Source organism: Ceratotherium simum, chromosome 8 (assembly GCF_057802395.1).
Source record: "Ceratotherium simum simum isolate JZ-2026a chromosome 8, ASM5780239v1, whole genome shotgun sequence".
NCBI classification, from domain to species: domain Eukaryota; kingdom Metazoa; phylum Chordata; class Mammalia; order Perissodactyla; family Rhinocerotidae; genus Ceratotherium; species Ceratotherium simum.
The window spans coordinates 59884388-59904277 of record NC_141907.1 but is presented as its reverse complement, the minus strand read 5'-3'; positions in this window follow the sequence as shown (position 1 = coordinate 59904277).

Sequence of the window (19890 nt, the reverse complement as noted above, 5' to 3'; positions counted from 1 at the left end):
TTAAGGAGAGGCAAGGGGTTAAATTTTGCTTAGTGATCTATCCTCTATATATAGTCTCTGTCTCGGTCTCTCTAAAAATTTCGGTTTTGCTTATATCATACGTCTGAAACGAATGCTCTATGTCAAAAATACAGCTGTTACCTGGGATTCCAGAGAAAGATGTTCGACCTGTTCCTCTTGTTGTATATTCTCAAGTCACACTTTGCCTATCTTGGTTATGTTTTCCATTTGGTGGAACAGGAATTAGTGTCAAAAGTTGAATCCAGTATTAATTTCAGTGAAGTCGACGGCCGTGACATAACCTCTTCTTTTGTAACCTGCTGAACTTCCTTCCCTCTGAAGTGTTGGAACTTCTAAAATTCTCGGGAGATCTCCTTTCCCATGTATGAGGGGATCGGATCTGATCTATGAAATTCGCAGGGGACTGGCGGTCACTCTGAAGCTGCGGAGGGGCTAGTTGGTCAGGCTCAACCAGTTCACCTTTGCTGGTCTATCCTTGGACAAAATACCTCATGGACACTGGAGAGTGGATACGTGCTGTGTAGCACCCTTAGTCCGGATGTGTGCAGATCAAATATGAAACGCAGAACCACAGGTACAACCCGGTTCCATTTACTACCAGGACCTTCAGTGTTGGTTCCCCCTTTCTCTAGAAACAAGCATTGACATGTCTTTGTTTTCTGACCAGGAATTTCAGTGTTTTAACCTGATGCCCTTACTATTTTTTCACCAGAAGTTTTATAGATTCAACATTGAATAGATTCAACATTAGGTATGGAAGGTTTAAGTGTGGTAAAAGGCAATATTCAACTGAGAAAATCTGAAGATCTAATTGGTTTTATTAAACAATTCATGCATCCGGCAGCATCCCACCTAGCAACTAGAAGGGTGCTCTGAGAAGTTGTACAAAAGGGAAAGTTTCTATAAGAAGAAAGGTGGGGCAAGGGAGCTATTAGCAAAAGAAAAGAAAAGATTATTTTTAGGCCAGGCCTTCTCCTCTTGGGGGAAGGGAACTGAAAGGCAGGGGTCTTTATCATGCAGATTGCGTCTTCTTCTTCTGTGGGGGGCGGGAAGAGAAGGAGAGGGCCCATGTGACAGATTACCTTACTGGTGCTTGACCAGAAAATTCCAGACTGGTCGATTAAGATTACATTTCTGGGAGAGGTTGAAACTGCAAAGAGATCAAGTATTACATCTAGATGTGGTATCATGGGCTTTAGCATGAGTGATGCCTTTTGGGGCCTGTGGTTTTCTTTTTAACAAGTGTAGTTCTTCAGGTTGGATTCAGACCTCTTGGAGATGTGGAATACGTTGGGAAGGGAAAGAAGAGAAAGAAATGGCCTCTAGCCCAGGGATGGGTGTCTCGGGTCAGGGCTCTCGGCAGCCTGGCTCAGTGGATCAGAGCCTGCGCCCCATAGCCAGCCACCAGGGGCGCAGCCAAAGTCCTGGGCTTAGTTGTCACCCATCACCTGCAAGTTGTTAGATATTGCTTTGCCTGCCCCAAGGTAGTGTTAAAAAACAGAATATTCAACCCAGTAGACTTGAAGATCTACTTGGCTTTATTAAACAAGTCATGAATCGAGCAGCATGCCACCTATCAACTAGAAGCGTGCTCTGAGGAGTTGTACAAAATGGAAGGTTTTTATAAGCAGAAGGAGGATGGGACAAGGAAGCTATTAGTAAAAGGAAAGAAAGGACTGTTTCAGGCCAGCACATCTTCTTTTGAGGGGCAGAGAACTGCAGCGGTCTTTATCATGCAGATAACCTCACCAGTGCCCATCAGGAAATTTCAGATTGACTGTTTAAAGGTCACGTTCCTGGGATAGGTTGAAACTGTAATTAAGCCTTGGTTTGATGTCCTGGGGCCAAATGACTCCATTTTTGGCCGTTATTTCTTTTTTAACAGTAGTTATGAGGAATGAGTCAACATTTGTGAGAGCCAGCACGGATTAAGCATCTTATAAATGTTTGTTAAATAAATCAAGTGGAATTAGCTTTTTCCAACATTGCCTAAAGAGAAACTCAACATTTGTGAATCCTTCTATAAAGAAAAATAAATTGTAACGGAAAGGTTAACTCTCCAATTTTTCTTTTCACATTTAATATTTTCTGTATCAGGCTTTCTGAAAGGAAGGCACATCTGTTCTCTACTGGGAGATGCACTTACATGAGTTTGTTTTTTGATTTTTGTTTTTACTGCTGACATCAATCATTGATTTATTTTATAGTGCTACTTTCCATCATTTTATCTATAAAAAAGGAGATTGAATTAAAGACTCTCCATCTTATTTATTGGAAAAGATTTATAAAATGAATGACTGTCTTTAAAAATACTGTAGTGTTTCTCAGTATAATCCTGGGAGAAAAACCAGAGAAATTAAAGGGAGGTTAAAACTTGTATTAAGCAGTAGAAAATGAGAAGTAATCTAAAGTTATAAAATATGGGACTAGCACATGAATAATTGAGAGTTTGTGTGGTTACTCCTGTTATCGATGGCTTTCTGGGATTTGGTGGGAAACTGGCCCAGAAATAACAAAAGTTATTCTTTAAAACTTGAAAGATGTATTGTTTTGTTTTCTAACTGTGAGTGTAATACAAGCTCGTTTTATAAAGTCTATAAAAGCCAGAAAAGCATGAAGAGATTATTTTTTCTCTAATCTCTCTTAACTTTTCTCTGTGGAACACACTTTAACAGGTCACTGAAAATTTGCTTTTTTCTTCAACAAACACAGCAGCTGACAAATTGTAAGAGCTTCAGGATTCTGAGTAAATATGAAACAGGCCTCTTCTTTTATTTTTTTATTTTATTTTTTTTGTGAAGAAGATCAGCCCTGAGCTAACATCCACGCCAATCTTCCTCTTTTTGCTGAGGAAGACCAGCTCTGAGCTAACATCTATTGCCAATCCTCCTCCTTTTTTTGCCTTTTTCTCCCCAAAGCCCCAGTAGATAGTTGTGTGTCATAGTTGCACATCCTTCTAGTTGCTGTATGTGGGACGCCACCTCAGCATGGCCGGAGAAGCGGTGCGTCAGTGCGCGCCCGGGATCTGAACCTGGGCCGCCAGTAGCAGAGTTCGTGCACTTAACCGCTATGCCACGGGGCCGGCCCCACCTCTTCCTTTGTTTAATTGCCACATACCATAGGTAAGTTACTAAACCTCTGCACCCACCCCAAGGTACAGCACATTTATTTTGTGCTCAATTCTAGGTGCTGCTCTAAGAGTTTTACAAATGTTGACTCACTCAGTCTTCCCAACAAGGGAAGGAGATAGTGTTATTTTTATGGGACTTGAAGGTTACAAAAAAGAAACTAAGGTGCAGAGAGGTTAAGTAACTTCCCTCAAGTCACAAAATATTGAGCCTGGGACTCAAACCCAGAGAGAATGGCTTTTCACTATTATGCTACGATAAAAAAGCCCTGTGATATATGGTTAATAATATCTGAAGAGGAATGATTTTTTAAACATCCGTTTGTTATTCCCTTGGATGAATGGTTCAAATTTACTTATTCTAAAATGCAAACACAGCAAAATGGTTATACATGTCCATAGTTTTGTTTCACTAACAGCATAACTCCCTCCTGTGGTATTGATATGGCTTGTTATATTTTCCTAAAGTGTCCAATTCTGAAAAATAGGTAACTTTACCATGGAGAAATCTGGCAAACATCCACTTTACAAATGATGAAGGTTAATATCATCAGTGTGATGTCAGTTTGAGATCAGGTATCCCCTCATACGGTGTGATGAGAAGGGCATTTCACCTCTTTGTATTCTTTCCAAAGTTCACAACCTCAGTCTAACTATGAGAAAAACATTCTTCAAACCTAAATTGAGAAATATTAAATAGCTGACTAGTAGTCTTTAGACCCACCAAGGTCATGAAAAATAAGGAAACACTAAGAAATGGTCACAATCCAGAGAAAAGTATAGAGACATGACAGCTAACTGCAATGTGGTAACCTGGATTGGATCCTGGAACAGAAAGAGGACAGTAAGTGGGAAAACTGGTGAAATCCAAGTAAAGTCTGGAGTTTCATTAATAGTAAAGTGCCAATGTTTGTTTCTTAGCTTCGGCAAATGTACCATGTTCCATAATGAAAATTGTTCACAATGGGGGAGATTGAGTGAAGGGTACACAGAAACTGTACTATCTTTGTAACTTTAGTAAATTTAAAATTATTTCAAAATAAAAATATGGTTTTTTAAAAAGTTTATCTTTTCAAATCAATTTAGAATACCACCAAATGCTTTACCCAGTAGCTTCCTAGAAAGGGAGTTGAGTTTTTGTTGAGTTCATATTACCTCAAATATGAGTATAGAAATATCTGCTGCCCCAGTTTGGCCACTTCATCATGTTTCATGGGTTTACATAGTTTGTCTTCAGCATTAATCATGCTATCCAAATCTCTCATCTATTTCTTGTAACTGAAGAAAAACAGAAGTATTTGCTGTAATGGTCTCCAGACTCAACCCAAAGCTGACGTAAATGAGAACACATAGGGAGAGTAGAACTCCAATTCATCTACAAGAGTTGCCAAAAAAATAAAGCAAATGAAGTCTATCAAGAAGCAAACAACATTTGTAGAGTGTGTAGAATTTGACTCCTGGGAATGACAATCAAAATCACTGGTTTTTGGAATTGAAATAAAAAGAGAAGGTTTCTTTGGTTGTTGTCATTTTCTCCTTAATATGCCATTTGAATCATGAGATCTCCATGAACCCAAATGCAAAACTATTTATAATCACAAAAATGCTGTAGTCTAATACAATAAACAAATTCATTGTCTTGTTTGAACAAGTGTTTCTCCAACCCAATTACTTTTGCAAGTGTTGAATGCCGGGTTTTTATGCACAATCTTTAAAGCCATGCAAGCAACAACTCCTAAAGAAATGGAAGAACCTTTAAAATGGAAGCTTTGCTGGCTAATTCCAGGTGCTTTGTAATCATTATGAATCTTTCAGAATTGACAATTAGCAGAATCCAGGGTGCTCACATCTTCTAGGCCCGTTGTTTTACCGCAGTCATTGCTACAGCCAACAGCTGCATGCAGATATAAATTTACAGCTCCTCACCTTAGCTGTGTCTTTCCCTTTTTGCAAAGTTTCTCCAACACTGCCATGGAAACTCTCTTGCCCAATAGGGAACAGGAGGGAATCAATAAATATTTCCCCCTCTTTTACATTTCAGGCAGATGTTCTGATGCTGGCCCTGATAATCAGTTTCCCTACATTAAACCCAGTATGTGTGGGGTTAAAATCAAAAGCACTCATGGCCTTTCCCTGTTTCTCTAAATTACATTCATATGTAAATATCAGTTTTTTTAACCTTTGTATCCCTGAACTTCACAAGGCAAATATAAGTTACAAATTGTTAGAGCCCAGGGGGCCTCATGCTAACATTTCGGCTAGTTAAGGGTCCTTTGAAGTTTTATTACAGGGAAACTGATATCCAGAGAATATCAAGAAGCTGAAATTTCCCAGACACCAACTCCTTGACTTCCTGGCGCCAGAATCCACCCTCCACCATGGAGGCAGACAACCAAGGACACCCACCTGCAGATTCCCTTATCCGCCATCCTCCTCCCTGCAAGCAGCCTCACAAGGCCAAATGCAGGCTGGTAGGAAAGCGCCAACCAGCAAGGCCACAGGCTCCCCCTCCCTACCAGCAGCCACATTCCTCGCAAACTTTAAAATCCCTTGCCTCCCATCTTTCAGGGAGATGAGGTGAATTTGAGGGCTGACTCTCGTCTCCCGGCTGACTTCACCCAAAATGAAAACTCTTTCCTTGCCATAAGCCTGGTGTTCCAGTTTTGTTTGACCCCTCTTGTGTGGTGGGTAAAGAACCTGTGTTTGTGTCTGGTAACAGTTCTACATGACTTCTCAGAGGGTCTCTAGCAGGATTGAATCCCAGTTGCCCACATCCTGTTTCACTCTTCCCAGTTCCCCAGTCCTGTGCATTGGGACCGTTTCCCCAAATAAATCTACCCACATGGCAGGCAATGACTCAGGCTCTGCTTTTCTCGGGGGCACCTTGGCTAAGACACTGCTACATCCTGAGAACTAATCATGCTGACTGACAAGCAGGAATGGGCAGTGTAGCTCTGCTCTACCCCTAGCTTGCCTTAAGAACTTATTCCCTCACAACTTCCATCTCTATTTCCCTACAATGATGTCTTCTAATGTAGGACTCTGGCTCTGTGGGGAGAAGAGTGGAGATGTCTGAACATGATGTTAAATTCCTGGGTCAATCGACCCCTACAGGCCAAGGGCATTAGCGTGTACCAGGACCAGGGTCAGCCTCTGTACTCAATCTCCCAAGAGACTGCATGTCTGGCTTCCCTTTCTCTTCCTGGGGTAACACATCCCAAATTTACCTGCTCTCAGTCCACAGGGTTCAGGTGGGATAATATATTTCTCAGTTTCTTTCCTATCAGGGCCCACCCCCCAACCTTGCTGACTGATTCAGAGATGGGCAAGTAACTGAAGCCTGGTCAAATGAGAAACAGTCCCAAGAGTTTTTGTTGAAACAAGTGAAAAAGAAGTTCTTAATTCTACCTGGGGTTGCTAAACTGGTGAAATGGGGTCCTAGAGGTTAGCCAATACTTGAGGAGAGCCTACCTGAGAATGAAGCTAGCCCAGAGGAAAGCACATAAAATGGGGCAAATTACTAAGGACCTTGTTTGGGCACCTATGTCCTCTAGCTGGCTTTGATTTATTCATGGACTTTTCAGTTACATAGTCCAAAGATTTTCTTTTTTATTTTTTTAAGATCATTTAAATTAGATGCCTATCTCTTGCCAATGAGATGGTCTTGCTTAACACCGTCCATCTTCTACACTTCTGCTACAGATAACTTTCCAACACAAATTACTCTATTTACTCTATTTAATCTGTCTATTCATTCATCCCTTCAACATTTATCTACCATTTATAAGCTAGGAACTAAATTATTAGGTTACAAAGAGGGAAAAGACAGACTTTGACACTACGGAAGTCACAGTCTATGGGAGTAGGAAAGAAAGATATGGAGTTGTCTGGAGGTCCATGATACTTAGCAATGTACAGAGCTTTGTAGGCACTCAGAGTGGGGTGGCATCTGACTCCCCTTCTCAGTAGGGTTGGAGCTGTCAGAGAAAACTTTATGAAGGAGGGTGCTACCTAAAGTGAATGGGTAGTGGACCCATTCCAGAACAAAAGGACCAAGTGAGCAAAGGCATGGCAGCTGGAAGCAGTGTGGTATGACATGAGAACAAAAATAAGCAGTTCATTTTTTTTTTTAACTTGGAGTTTAACACCGAGGCAGGGAGTGCAGAGAGATAGAACAGGAGGATAGGCATAGCCCAGTCACCAGAGGTTCCTGCTAGTCACTCAGGAGCCATTTCAAATGTCACCTCCATCAGAAAGCCCATAACTCAATCCAAGGGCTTATCTTGGCCCTTGGATACAGATCACATTATGGGGGACCATTGGTTTACATATTCCTGTGCTAGATTGTGTACTCTTCACAGAAGATATCATATTTCATTTCTCTTTGCATTTCTCCATCTTCAATATGTCTGGTTCATACAAACACTCAAGAAGTGTTTGTTGAAATAATGCATGAAAAAATGGTTTCAGGCCACTGTTTCCTGTAACCAATGTGTCCTGAGGTCAGGATGTCAGGAAATTGTCCTTGAAGGACTGCAACAAACAGCCTAAATTTCCTTACTTTCTTTTGCCTATTTTGACCACTCAGCATCTGAGTAAAACCTCTCTGGGGATATAGGTGAACCTAGATGAGCCAGAGTTTGAATTAAGTATAAGAACTGGGGAAGAGTATCCTACCTGGGGCAGCCATAGAAATGAGCCTGAACCAAAGTCCCTAGAAAGTTCTGAGGCCAAGGTCTGCCGACGAGTCCAAAGAACACAAGAGGGACCTGCAAATATATTCAAAGCTAGAGGACCTGAGCTGCCCAGGTCTAGAACAGAATGGGAGCAGTATCAGGAATAAAGCAAGAGAGGTCCTGGTTGACTGACACAAATGGAGCTGGAATATGTTCAGCATTTATGGACCATCTGCCTCATCCTAGATGGAGGATCCAGCTAATAATTAAAGGTACAAGGTCTGGACAGGAAGTAAGTGGAAAATAGCTATTCAACCCATACATTTTTTTATTCATCTATGTGTACAAGGCAAAGCGATAGGTGTAGAAGGAGATGTAAAGTTGCATAAAGTCCAACTTCTAACATAAAAGTCTTCATTTAGCCTGTCTACTTTCTTCTGCAATGCTAGATCATTTATTTTTCTGTTCCTGGCATGATAATCTGATGATATAGTCTGTCTGCAAATACTTAGAATCATTCAGTTAACACTGAAAATATGTTAGCTTTTAGCAGGTTTCTTTTTTTTTTTTTTTGAGATTTATTGATTCTTAGAAATGTTTTTATAAATTGCTTTTCATCTCCATTTTTTTTAAAATTGCTTCCTGAACTTGAACTTTCTGGAAGTAGTACTTACTAAATAAATGATGTCATGATCATATAGTATAACAAAAAGAAATACAAGATTGCAAAATTTGCAAATAAGGAAATGAGAAAACTTTTCATAGAAATAATCACACAAGAAGCTGTTTCAGAGGTGAAAACATCAGTATGACATCGTGGTATTATGGAAACAAAATTCAGGGAGTTGAAAGATGAATGCACAAACTGCAAAAGAAAATAGCATGAATAGCATAAACATACAGATTTCAACTAGGAAGTTTATGAATCATGGTAAAAACTTGATATTGAGCATGCTGACCACAGTATTTTCTGATGTGCATTATCCTCCAGTTTTTTGGCTTTCTTTTTCCCTTCTAGAGTCTGTCCGTATATTTAGGATGTCCATATAATCTGTCTATATATCTAGGTTCTGTTCATATATCTGAACATATATTCTGTCCATAATCTTGGATGCAAAGGATTCTGAATGATTATTATTTTATTTTTTTTATTATTTTTTTTATAATTTTATTTATTTATTTTTTTCCCCGAAAGCCCAGTAGATAGTTGTGTGTCATAGCTGCACATCCTTCTAGTTGCTGTATGTGGGAGACGTTCTCAGCACAGCCGGAGAAGCGGTGCGTCGGTGCGTGCCCGGGATCCGAACCCGGGCCGCCAGCAGCGGAGCGCACGCACTTAACCGCTAAGCCACGGGGCCGGCCCTGAATGATTCTTATTTTAAAGGGGTGGCTCTGCTGTCCGACTCAGCTAGTTCGTTGACTGACATTTCTGAAGTAGTTGAGGACATTAAAGAAATATAAGATCCAATTACATAGGGTGGAAACTGTGGTGGAAGTGGAGAAAGGAGAGCTTAGCTGTGTATATTTTACATATGTGTATGTTATACATGGAATGTAAATATCTATCATCATATAATGTTTAATGAGTACATATTATAGCATCTGTGGATGGTGTGTGTGGATGGACAGATGAGGGGAACTCTTAGCAGATTCCCTAGTAGTTACACATGATAACTTAAAAATCTAACTAAAAAATCATACAAATCACTGATGGGACAAATAGCATGAGTATGTTATAATGTCTCTGAATAATTTGTTGAAATCTCTGAGCCTAAGAAGGTCAGGCATTGGGAAACAGACCCTTTAACATTTACCAACTTTCTCTTTGCTAAGCACCCTGTCTAGCACCCAACTGTACCATCATATCACAGTGCTAACTGTGTTATTGTTTCCCTCCATGTAGTTAATATTTGACAAACATCAGTTTAGTACCTACTCTGTCAAGCATTTTTCTGGAAGTGAGAATGAAGAGAGGTTAATAGGCATGACCCTTATTCTCTGATCTAAAGGAGGAAAACAGACAAATAAATAATCATAGTACAGTTTAGTCGTGATTGATTCTGTGGAGATATGTATAAATTGCTTTATTCCATATTCCCCAATTGATCCTATCATCATCCCTAGAATTACTGGAAAAAAGAGATTGATTCTCTAACACAGCTGATAAGTAAGAGCTGATTCTGTCAGCTCTGCTTGTTGAGTGCCCTGCTTTCAAGTTTTACTATCTCTTACCACAACTCTGGCTAATAATAGCATAATCTCCATGTTGTGTCTGCCTCAGGAAAGAAATAAATATTTGACAATGTTACATCCAAAGTTTCTTTCTTTTCCTTATTTTCTTTAGTAGATAGACCGTTAAGCTAGGCTCCCAATTACCAGATGTCCTGTATATTTTACAATCTTCTAGATATGCTGGTTGATAAACATCGCAGTTTTGTTATTCGATTTTCTTTATTTTTTAACATGAATGGAAAACACAGTTTATGTCTATCATGTTAAACTTTTTTCTTGACTAGTTACTTGCACCCAAGCTTTGGGTTGTGGTTCTGTGTTGAGGGAAGTTCTGGCTTGTTGGCCATGTTCTTAATGGGTTGTTTATTACCTCAAGGATTGTGGCCACTGCTGTTTGGAAATGATATGTGCTCTGAGGGTAAAACTCCAAAGAAAGGGAAGAAAAGTAACTTTTACTTCTTAGGTTCCAATTTTGAGTCAGTCTCATGCTGGGACTTATTATAAATGAGACTTGCTCCTGTCCAGAGCCCTGTGAAGTGGATATTACTGCCCTTGTTTGGCAGATGAGCAAACTGAGGAGACTCAGGGTCACACAGAGTCAAAACTGAGATGTAGGGGCCGGCCCCCTGGCTTAGTGGTTAAGTGCGTGCGCTCCGCTACTCGTGGCCCGGGTTCAGATCCCAGGCGCGCACTGATGCACTGCTTGTCCAGCCATGCTGAGGCGGCGTCCCACATACAACAACTAGAAGGATGTGCAACTATGACATACAACTATCTCCTGGGGCTTTGGGGAGAAAAAGGGGAAAAAAAAAAAAAAAGGAGGATTGGCAATAGATGTTAGCTCAGGGCAGGTCTTCCTCAGCAAAAAGAGGAGGATTGGCATGGATGTTAGCTCAGGGCTGATCTTCCTCACAAAAAAAAAAAAAAAACACAAAAAACTGAGATGTAAGCCCAGGATTGTCTTATTGAAAAGCCCATTGGGCTAAAGTCAGCAACTACAAGGATAAGGAAAAGAGCTACAGGGGAAGAAGAAATAAGTATAAAATCATTAATTAAATTCACCAACTGTCTTCGCTTTATTTCCAAGCCCTCCTAGAAAGCAGTGTATTTTTTGCCCTCAATTCAGTTTGCATTAAATCCCAAGCTAAGATGCTCATGGCTGAAGTAGAATGGGCAGTAAATATAAGTAAAAGCCCCCAGTTGAGATTAAAGGGGGACTACAGGCAAGGCAATTTAACTATCTTGCTGGTCCTGAGCATCCTGCACCTACTGACTCTCCAAGAATCTTGGGAAGCACTAATAGAATGTGGACTCCAGTGTGGAATGTTAAAACCTGACTCTGATGGGGTTAAGGGTAGACTACCCCGAGATGTGCCATTTTGGCATGTGGATTATTTCGAGCTGAAAACAATCAAAGCCCAAAAGACTCAGGAAGAACCTTCGATCTTTTCCCTAACTGCCTGTTGTTAGTGTCTTTGAGTTGATTTTGACTCCTAGCGACATTGTGTATAGCAGAGTGGAACCCTGCCCTGACTTTTTGCACCATCCTCTCACTTCCAGCACTGCATCAGACAACGATCTACTACTATTCATGGAGTTTTCATGGTCAATTTGTTCAGAAGTGGGTGGCAAGATCCTTCTTCCTAATCTGTCTTAGTCTGGAATCTCCACTGAAACCTGTCCACCATGGATGACCCTGCTGGTATTTGAAATACAAGTGGCATAGCTTTCAGCATCACAGCAACAGGCAACCACCACAGTATGACAACCGACAGACGGGTGGTGTGGTTCCCTGATGGAGAAGTGAACCTGGGCCGCAGCAGTGAGAGCACTGAATCTTAACCACTGGACTATCAGAGCTGGCTAGAATGGAGCTATTGCCATAGTTAACTTCAATAATATACGAACTAGGTGTGGTAGATAGGGAGGAACCTAGCAAAGTCTGACAAAATTTCTCTCTGTGTCCCATCGTTTCTGTGGGGCCCAGCAAACATTTGTTTACTGAACATTTACTCTTTTCATCTTCCTGTGAAGTGCCTTCCTTCCGTTTGAAGTCCCAGACCCCTACTCCCTTCTCCTTAGTCCAGGATGACATATATACCTCATTTTACCTGACTGTCTTTGGAATCCCTCATGCTTACGTGGATTCCCCACATGTACAAAGTTGAATTTCTTTTTCTCCTGTTAATCTGTCTTATGTCATTTTCATTACAAGCCATAAGAACTAAGAAGAGAAGAGGGAAATTTTCCCTCCACAATAGTTTTGGAGTAGCCAGAAGGATCTTCATTAGCTAGAAGACTGCTTGCTCCTGGAACTGCTACACAAGAGATCCTGGCAGAAGGATCTGGCAGAAGGTAAGATTTCTTACCATGTCGGCCTCCTGGATCTCTGTCTGTCTACAGGGTCTGGTAGAAGCAAAAGTGGTGAGAGTTCTTTCTCTCTCTTTCTAAATTTAGATTAGCAGGAGAAAATATTTGTGGAAGTAGTTTCTCGGGCATAGCGACTCTGGTAAAATTTTGGTAATGAATACTCTCAGTTTTTAATTAATCCTTTTCCTCCCAGAGACGGTCACTGTTTTTCTTCGTCTCTGTCTATTGGTTTGTGTGTCATGAAGAGGGAAACCATAAGGCAAGGCACAAGCATAAGCCGTATAAGCTTCCTGTTCTAGCCGGCCTCACAGACTGGTGAGCTCGCGATTCTCACCAGACTAGTGTCTGTTTAGACAACCTGCTGTGGGTTAATATGCACATGAGGTAGAAGCTCTTGCTAAGAGATATATTGGAAGCCAAAGCTGCAAAACTGGTGGGCACAGGTCAAGCATTTAAGAGCTGTTAAAGTGCTCACCACCTAACCCAAAGACTCTCATGTTAGGGTAAGTTGGTCACAGAATGGGTTAGATTGACGCTAGATGATCCACCAACCTCAAGAAAACTTCCATTCGACGAGGTACACTGTAAAAACATCACACAATCCCCAACACCATGGCACATCCCTCTTAGGTATTAGTTTGGCTCAGAGGGACCCAAGGCTTGGCTAAATCTGTTAATGTAAGTAAAAACAAATGAGGTTTTTCTTTTGTCTTGTTCTATTTCCTGAGAGCTTAGCTTTGTGACCAGGGAGAATATTCTCTTTGGTCTCCACTGTCCAGGAAGGTGCACTTACCAGGATGCATCTGGTCACCAGTCAAATAGACTGGGGTTCTGAGACACAAAGTCACAAGTAGCACTCTGTCTGGCCACACCAGCTTTCAGGGGAGTTTGTCATAAGAAGTCCCAGTACATAAGGAGCCTTTGTCATCTCAATCTTTGTTGCTTTCTTAGTGCTGGAGAGGTCCCATTTTGGTAGCACCTACTCAGTGTCATCACAGATTAGTGGATCTGTGACTGGGGGTGCCTCATGTTTTCACGGGGAATCGGAGACACCATTTCTACTACATCATTTGTACCACCTATCACAGCAAAGGGCTTTTACTCTCTTAGACTATCTTTGAGAGTAAACTTTCTGTATCTTGTGAGGGCTGCATATTTTGCACTCTCTTGTGGGATGACTCTTGTGTCCTTGGTTAAGTCATAAAAAGGCTTATTGGTCTGAGTCACTATTGAGATTAATATAGGATCCTATTTGTCAATGCCAGACGAGGGATCCTTTGAATTGGCTGTATTTAAAAGAAAGAAAAATATTTTTTAGAGAGCTCCCATTATAAACAATTGACTTATTGGCACCTGTGGAAAGACCAAATTAAAAACTGGATAAAAAGAAATATAATGGCTAGCCTTAGGGGATTGTTTAACAATATGAAAGAACAGAAATTAGACTTAGAACAAAAATTAAACTCCACATCCAATGTAAATTTCCCCTTCTTAAAATCAAGAGTTAAATGTGCCACCTTCCAGCATACTTGCTTATTTTATGTTTAAGAACTGCCATCCTGGAAGCTGTAGATATCTACAAAAAATGGCAAAATCTTACTAAGCTTGTTTTGTGTCCTGAGAACCTGGCTTGGCAACTGTCAGGTTAGGGGCTCTAAAATATGGGCAGACAGAAAATGTGGGTTAAACTCCCATTTGTGGATAGGATCCTACCAAACTGCTGCCAGCTCTCAGGGGAATACAACCTAGCATCATAATGGCCACTATAGGGAATGTTCCAATTAGATAAGATCATTTAAGAAGTGCACTGAAAAGCATGGGCTTCCAAATCAAACAAACAAAATGGGATACCTATTTTAATTGGTATACAGAAGCCTCCAAAAGGCTTTAAAATTCCAAAATAGCTTCATTGAAAGTTTGTTGTAAAAGGCTAATGAAAAAATTAAAGATATAAGAGGTACCTAAAACAAAAGACTATAAGGTTGACATAACTCCTACTGCTCCCCTCTATCTTCCTTTTTTTGAGTACTCATTCTAATAATCCTTTGTCTGAATTGCCTTTTCACTCTGAGGAGACTATTAAACAGTAACCTTTTAAAAGAAGACCTCCCAAGGCTACAGATTATACTCCTCGGATATGTTTCATCCAAACTAAGGGCCATAATTAAAGAATTTCTTAAACTCAGAGAGGAGCCTCAAAAGTTTTTGTAAATGGATTACATCTTGAGATTAGTAGGTAGATAAAAAGGCAGAAAATAAGATGGGAGGCCACTGGTCTGACTGAACTCATGACGGTAGATGATATTAAAAGCCTGGTGATTTCCTTTTAGGCTTTCTCTCCTAAGTTAAGTTAAAGCTATGTACCCAGAAGGAAAGAAGCAAATTGGAGATAGTGTGGTTGGATGGGTGAATCAACCCCTTGATATCATTTAGGTGGGGCAACCTAGTTTTTTGGGACATTGAAAACTACTGTCGTTGTCTTGCAAATCTCCACAAAACCAGAAATATGGCTCTAAAAGCAATTCAAAAGCTTGCCTATCTTTACCAATTCCAAAGCCTCACCTATTCATCTCAAAATGCTTGTAGCTATTGGGACACAGAAATAGAATTGCCTAGCACTTAAGAAAAAGGAAGAAGTATTTGAAAATTGGGCAAAGGAAAAATACTCTCCACAAATATTAGTAACTATAAGATCTCTGTGTCTGTCTGTATGTTTATATGTCTTTCTCTCTCTCTCTCTCTCTCTCTCTCTGTATCTATATGTATGCATATATGTGTTGTAGATGTATGACAGTTTTCTACCTCTGGATGGTACTGCCAAAATTAATTTGTAAAAGAGATGTATTTAATTGAGTTAAAGGCAAGCACTTGTAAGGATTGGCTATTCTAAAATTCTCAAAAATATGAAAACTAACCCAAATGTTTTTCAAATTCACATGATCTAGGATTGATCTCTAATAAATAAAAGCTAATTGAAGCTCATTGGTTTAATGAGACTAGGCCTGTCTTTAGAGTTATCAGCATTAAGTATAATACTTTTATTCTATCTAGGTTTACTAAAGGTCAAATTAGTTCATGCTATCTGTGCTACAAAATTTGTCAGCAGGAAAAATAGCTTGGGGTGATGGCTGACTTTATCTAATGTCTCATGAAGTTTTCATGAGTAATCTAAACATAATTGTTAAGAACTAGTAAATTAATCGCAAGTAGGATAAAAGGTTTTTAGGTCAACTTTTTAACAATAATTATGTGTTTTGTTATGTGTACTTAAAAATAGCTTCCTGAATATATTTGGTAACTTACAACTTCAAAGTTTTGTTAAGTTAAATAATGGAAATTTATGGAATATGAAGATCATTTCCAAATAAGATAAAATAATAAAACATTAATTGTTGAACATAGATCTATTTACTTTTTGCTTCCTTTTACAGAGGAATTAAAGATATTTGGATCTATTAGTAAACATGTCTTGTGCTATACTGAAAGATTATATTATTTAAAAGGGCACATACTTCTAGAAATTATGAAATGTATTCATATATTTGCCAAACTAAAGAATGATGGTGTAACAGACAGTTCACAATTACTTACTACTTAGTTTTCAGTAGAAATTGAAGTTTCCAAGAGTTAAGAATTCTAATATATGTGATTGAAACTAACAGAAATAACAAGGGAAACATCACCATATGGAAGAAAAGTAGGATGTATGTTTTAAGTAAAAGAAGGTATGAGGAATGGAGATGCATTTTTGTTGAAGGGAAAAATGTAAATGGTTTATGGAAAAGGAATCTTTGGGAGGAATTTTATGCATGGTCAGGACTGGCTGAAATTGGAATGAATGAGTTTTAGTATCAAAAGTAAGCTGGTACAAAATTAGAATTTGGTTTTCTCTCTCATAAAAGGAAAAAGTTTCCTTGAATTTTTGGTCTGCTTTTGATAACACATTGTGAAAGTTTCTTTACCTTTTAAGTAATTTGCCTAGAAAGCAAAGCTTCTGTGTTTTATTAAAATAATATCCCGTCTTGTTTTTCTTAGGTCTTTGATTACTTAGAAAACCAAGTCTTCTTAATATTAAAAGAGTTAAGTTTAGCTTACAACTGTGTAACCTTTTGTATTTACTTTTGAAATCTTTTATTCTCACCTTGGTCAAATAGATAATTAAGTATTACTTCATAATGATCTTTGATCCTATTTGGTCAAGTGTCCAAATCTTTTGATAATATTGACAAACTTTCCAAAATCAATCTCGATAAAGTCCTTTAGACCTCTAGCTAACTTTGGGATTTTTCAGAGGGTCCCTGAAACATCTCAAAGAATTTGCTCTCTCTTCTTATAAAAAGAGAGATGTTACACTAATTAGGCTTATTTGACATGTTAAATTATATGGGAAGCATTGTCATTAAGTAATACTAAATCTTTTTTATGTTGTATCTGTATAAATATAGGTTACAAGTGTTTCAGAAATTGTATAAAATTCCTAGAAGTCTGATACATCCTGGTATAATGTTATCAGTCATAATTCTAGTTATTATCTTGAAATGTTGTGTGTTACAGAAATAACTAAATTTCTTTGCCAATTATATTGTAATGAACTCTCATCAGATCTTTAACCATGGCCGTTTTTAAGTCTTTTACCATTCACAGATAGTTATTGTTTTACTCTGATATTTTTGCAGAAGTGTCCCTGCAAAAATGCTTCATCTTTGGGAAGATTCATGGAAAGGATTTTTCACAAGTGCAAGTTTCTGATTACTTTAAGATCATTAAACTGAACTGGGTAACAATTTCCAGAACTAATGAAAAAACAACTGGATGCAAACTGAGCAAATATTAATTACATGGGACCAAATGAACTGAGGATGATTATAATTTTTATTGCTTTTTTTAAAAACCTTTTGTCTTCCAGATACAAGGAAACCTTTCCTCTTAAGCTGACTGTGATTTACAGCAATTTGGTAAATTTTACTCTCATAAGTAGAATTGAAACATTTATCTTTTTCTTCCTACATGATCCCTCCAGAATTCAGAAGATCTTAGTCAGTATTCTTATTTTCATGGAAATATAGTCATTTGAATAAGTTCAATAAAAATCTGTTTTCCTTGTAACAGGATACAATTGGAAATTAGTTATATTACTAAGGCTTTGACTAGAATGTCATATTTGAGAGAGACGTACATAGACTCAGATATGACCAGACCGATTTAAGGAACTAAGAGTGACTTTATAGAGCCAATAAAACCCCTTATAAAAACAGCCTAGTACCTCACTTACAGAGTTCCCAACAGCCTAACAAGGTGGCTAAGAAAGGTTACTTTCTGACAGGCCCAGGAATCTCAAGCTATTTTGGGGACCTCAATAAGAGAGGAATTCACCCAAATCTTGAGGTATTGTAGGTGAAATCTGATGGCAACTGCTTGGCTTGGCTTTCCTGGCCTTGAGAGGTCTTTAACAGGTCAGTCTGAGATTCCTTAATTAAAGTTCCACAAAGAAGGTTTAAAAGAGCCTATGTGGTCAATCACTATTCTTGCTGTACTTACATAAATAGTCAGGCCATGTTTATTGAAACTAGATTTATTTTTCAAACAAATTTGTCTTAATTTGACTATCTTTGGTAAAAATGAGGGTGATTTTAGAGAAAAAATTATGTTTCAGTAATACACCTTTGTGGATATTAGATTCTAGTGCTGTTCCTTGTCTTTTAATGTTTTGTGTTCTGTCTGTAAACTGGACTGGATCTTGTATTCTTCTAGTTTCCTCAAATGTCTGGTTAAAACATCCCCAAACTAATGTTTCCAATTTTCTCTCTTTTTTTTTCAGTAAGGAAGATTCACCCTGAGCTGTTGCCAATCTTCCTCTTTTTGCTTGAGGAAGAGTGGCCCTGAGCTAACATCTGTGCCAATCTTCCTCTATTTTGCATATGGGATGCCACCACAGCATAGCTTGATGAGCAATGTGTAGGTCCACACCCAGGATCCGAATTTGTGAACCCTGGGCCACCAAAGCAGAGTGTGTGACCTTAACCACTACGTCATGTGGCCAGCCCCAGTTTTCTCCCATTTTTTGACTTTGGGTTACTGAGAACTAAAACTACCCTTTTCCTGAAGCTTTACAAACTATAGCTAGAGACTTGATATAAGCTTCAGAGAAATCACCACAACAGCTCATGTACAGACTATCTTCATGCCTATTGCTGTGTGGGTTACTCAGGAAGATCACCAGAGACATTCAAACTGCAAACCAGGAAAATCTGTCAGATTGCCACTCCCTGCTCTCTCTCCACCTAAAGATGCTTTGAGCCAGACACATAGAAATCTTCTCCACTAGCTGCTTTCAAAACTCAAAAATGGGATTATAGTCTGCTCCAATCCTTAATCATTGTTTTTCTTTTATTTCCATGGAAATGTCTCTTATTAAAGACCTGTTTGCTTGCTTATGCAATATAGGCCTAACTTTGAGAGCCCACCTATAACAACACCTCCTGAAATTGGAAACAACTCTTTAATTAGACTGACCTATTTTCTAAACCAAGAAACTAGTTCAATGAGATGGAGTACTCTACCAATTCAATTTCTGGACTGTGAAACTTCCAGGGAAGTTTCAGACAAGGGAATTGATGGGGTTCAGGGCAGACTACACCAAGATGTGCCACTTTGGCATGTGGATTATTTTTAGCCAAAAACAATCAAGACCCAAAAGACTCAGAAAAACCTTTGACTTTCCCTGTAACTGCCTAAAAGAATTCAGATAGAAGACCTGTTCCAGGATGGGAGTTATTGCCATAGATAACTACAGTATAATCAGCTCTAGGGGTGGTACATAGGGAGAAACTTAGCAAAGTCTGTTTGTTGAAATTTCTCTCTGTATCTCATTGTTTCTGTGTGTCCCAGCAAACATTTGTGCACCAAACATTTACTCTTTTCATCTTCCTGTGAATTTCCTTCCCTCCATTTGAAGTCCCAGACCCCTACCCCCTTCTCCTTAGTCCAGGATGACATATATACTTCATTTTGCCTGTCTTTGGAATCTCTCATATTTATGTGAATTCTCTGTATGTATAAAGTTAAATTTGTTTTTCTTCTGTAAATCTGTCTTATGTCATTTTAATTACTAGCCAAAAGAACTAAGAGGAGAAGGGGGATATTTTTCTCTCCCCAACAACTCTTTAATCAAAAAGTAGAGCAATATTTTTAAACTACAAGTTGTAATCCATCAGTGAGTTATAAAATCACTTTATAGGCTTGTGGCCAACATTTTTTAAAAAGTGGATAAAGTCAGATAAGATAGTATAGAAAATAAAATATCAAAACAATTTGTACAAAGCAAGTATAAGTATTGTACAGGCATACCTTGGAGATATAGTGGGTTTGGTTCCAGACCATCACAATAAAGCAAATATTGCAATAAGGCAAGTCACATGAACTTCTTTGGTATCCCAGTGCATATAAAAGTTATGTTTACATTAT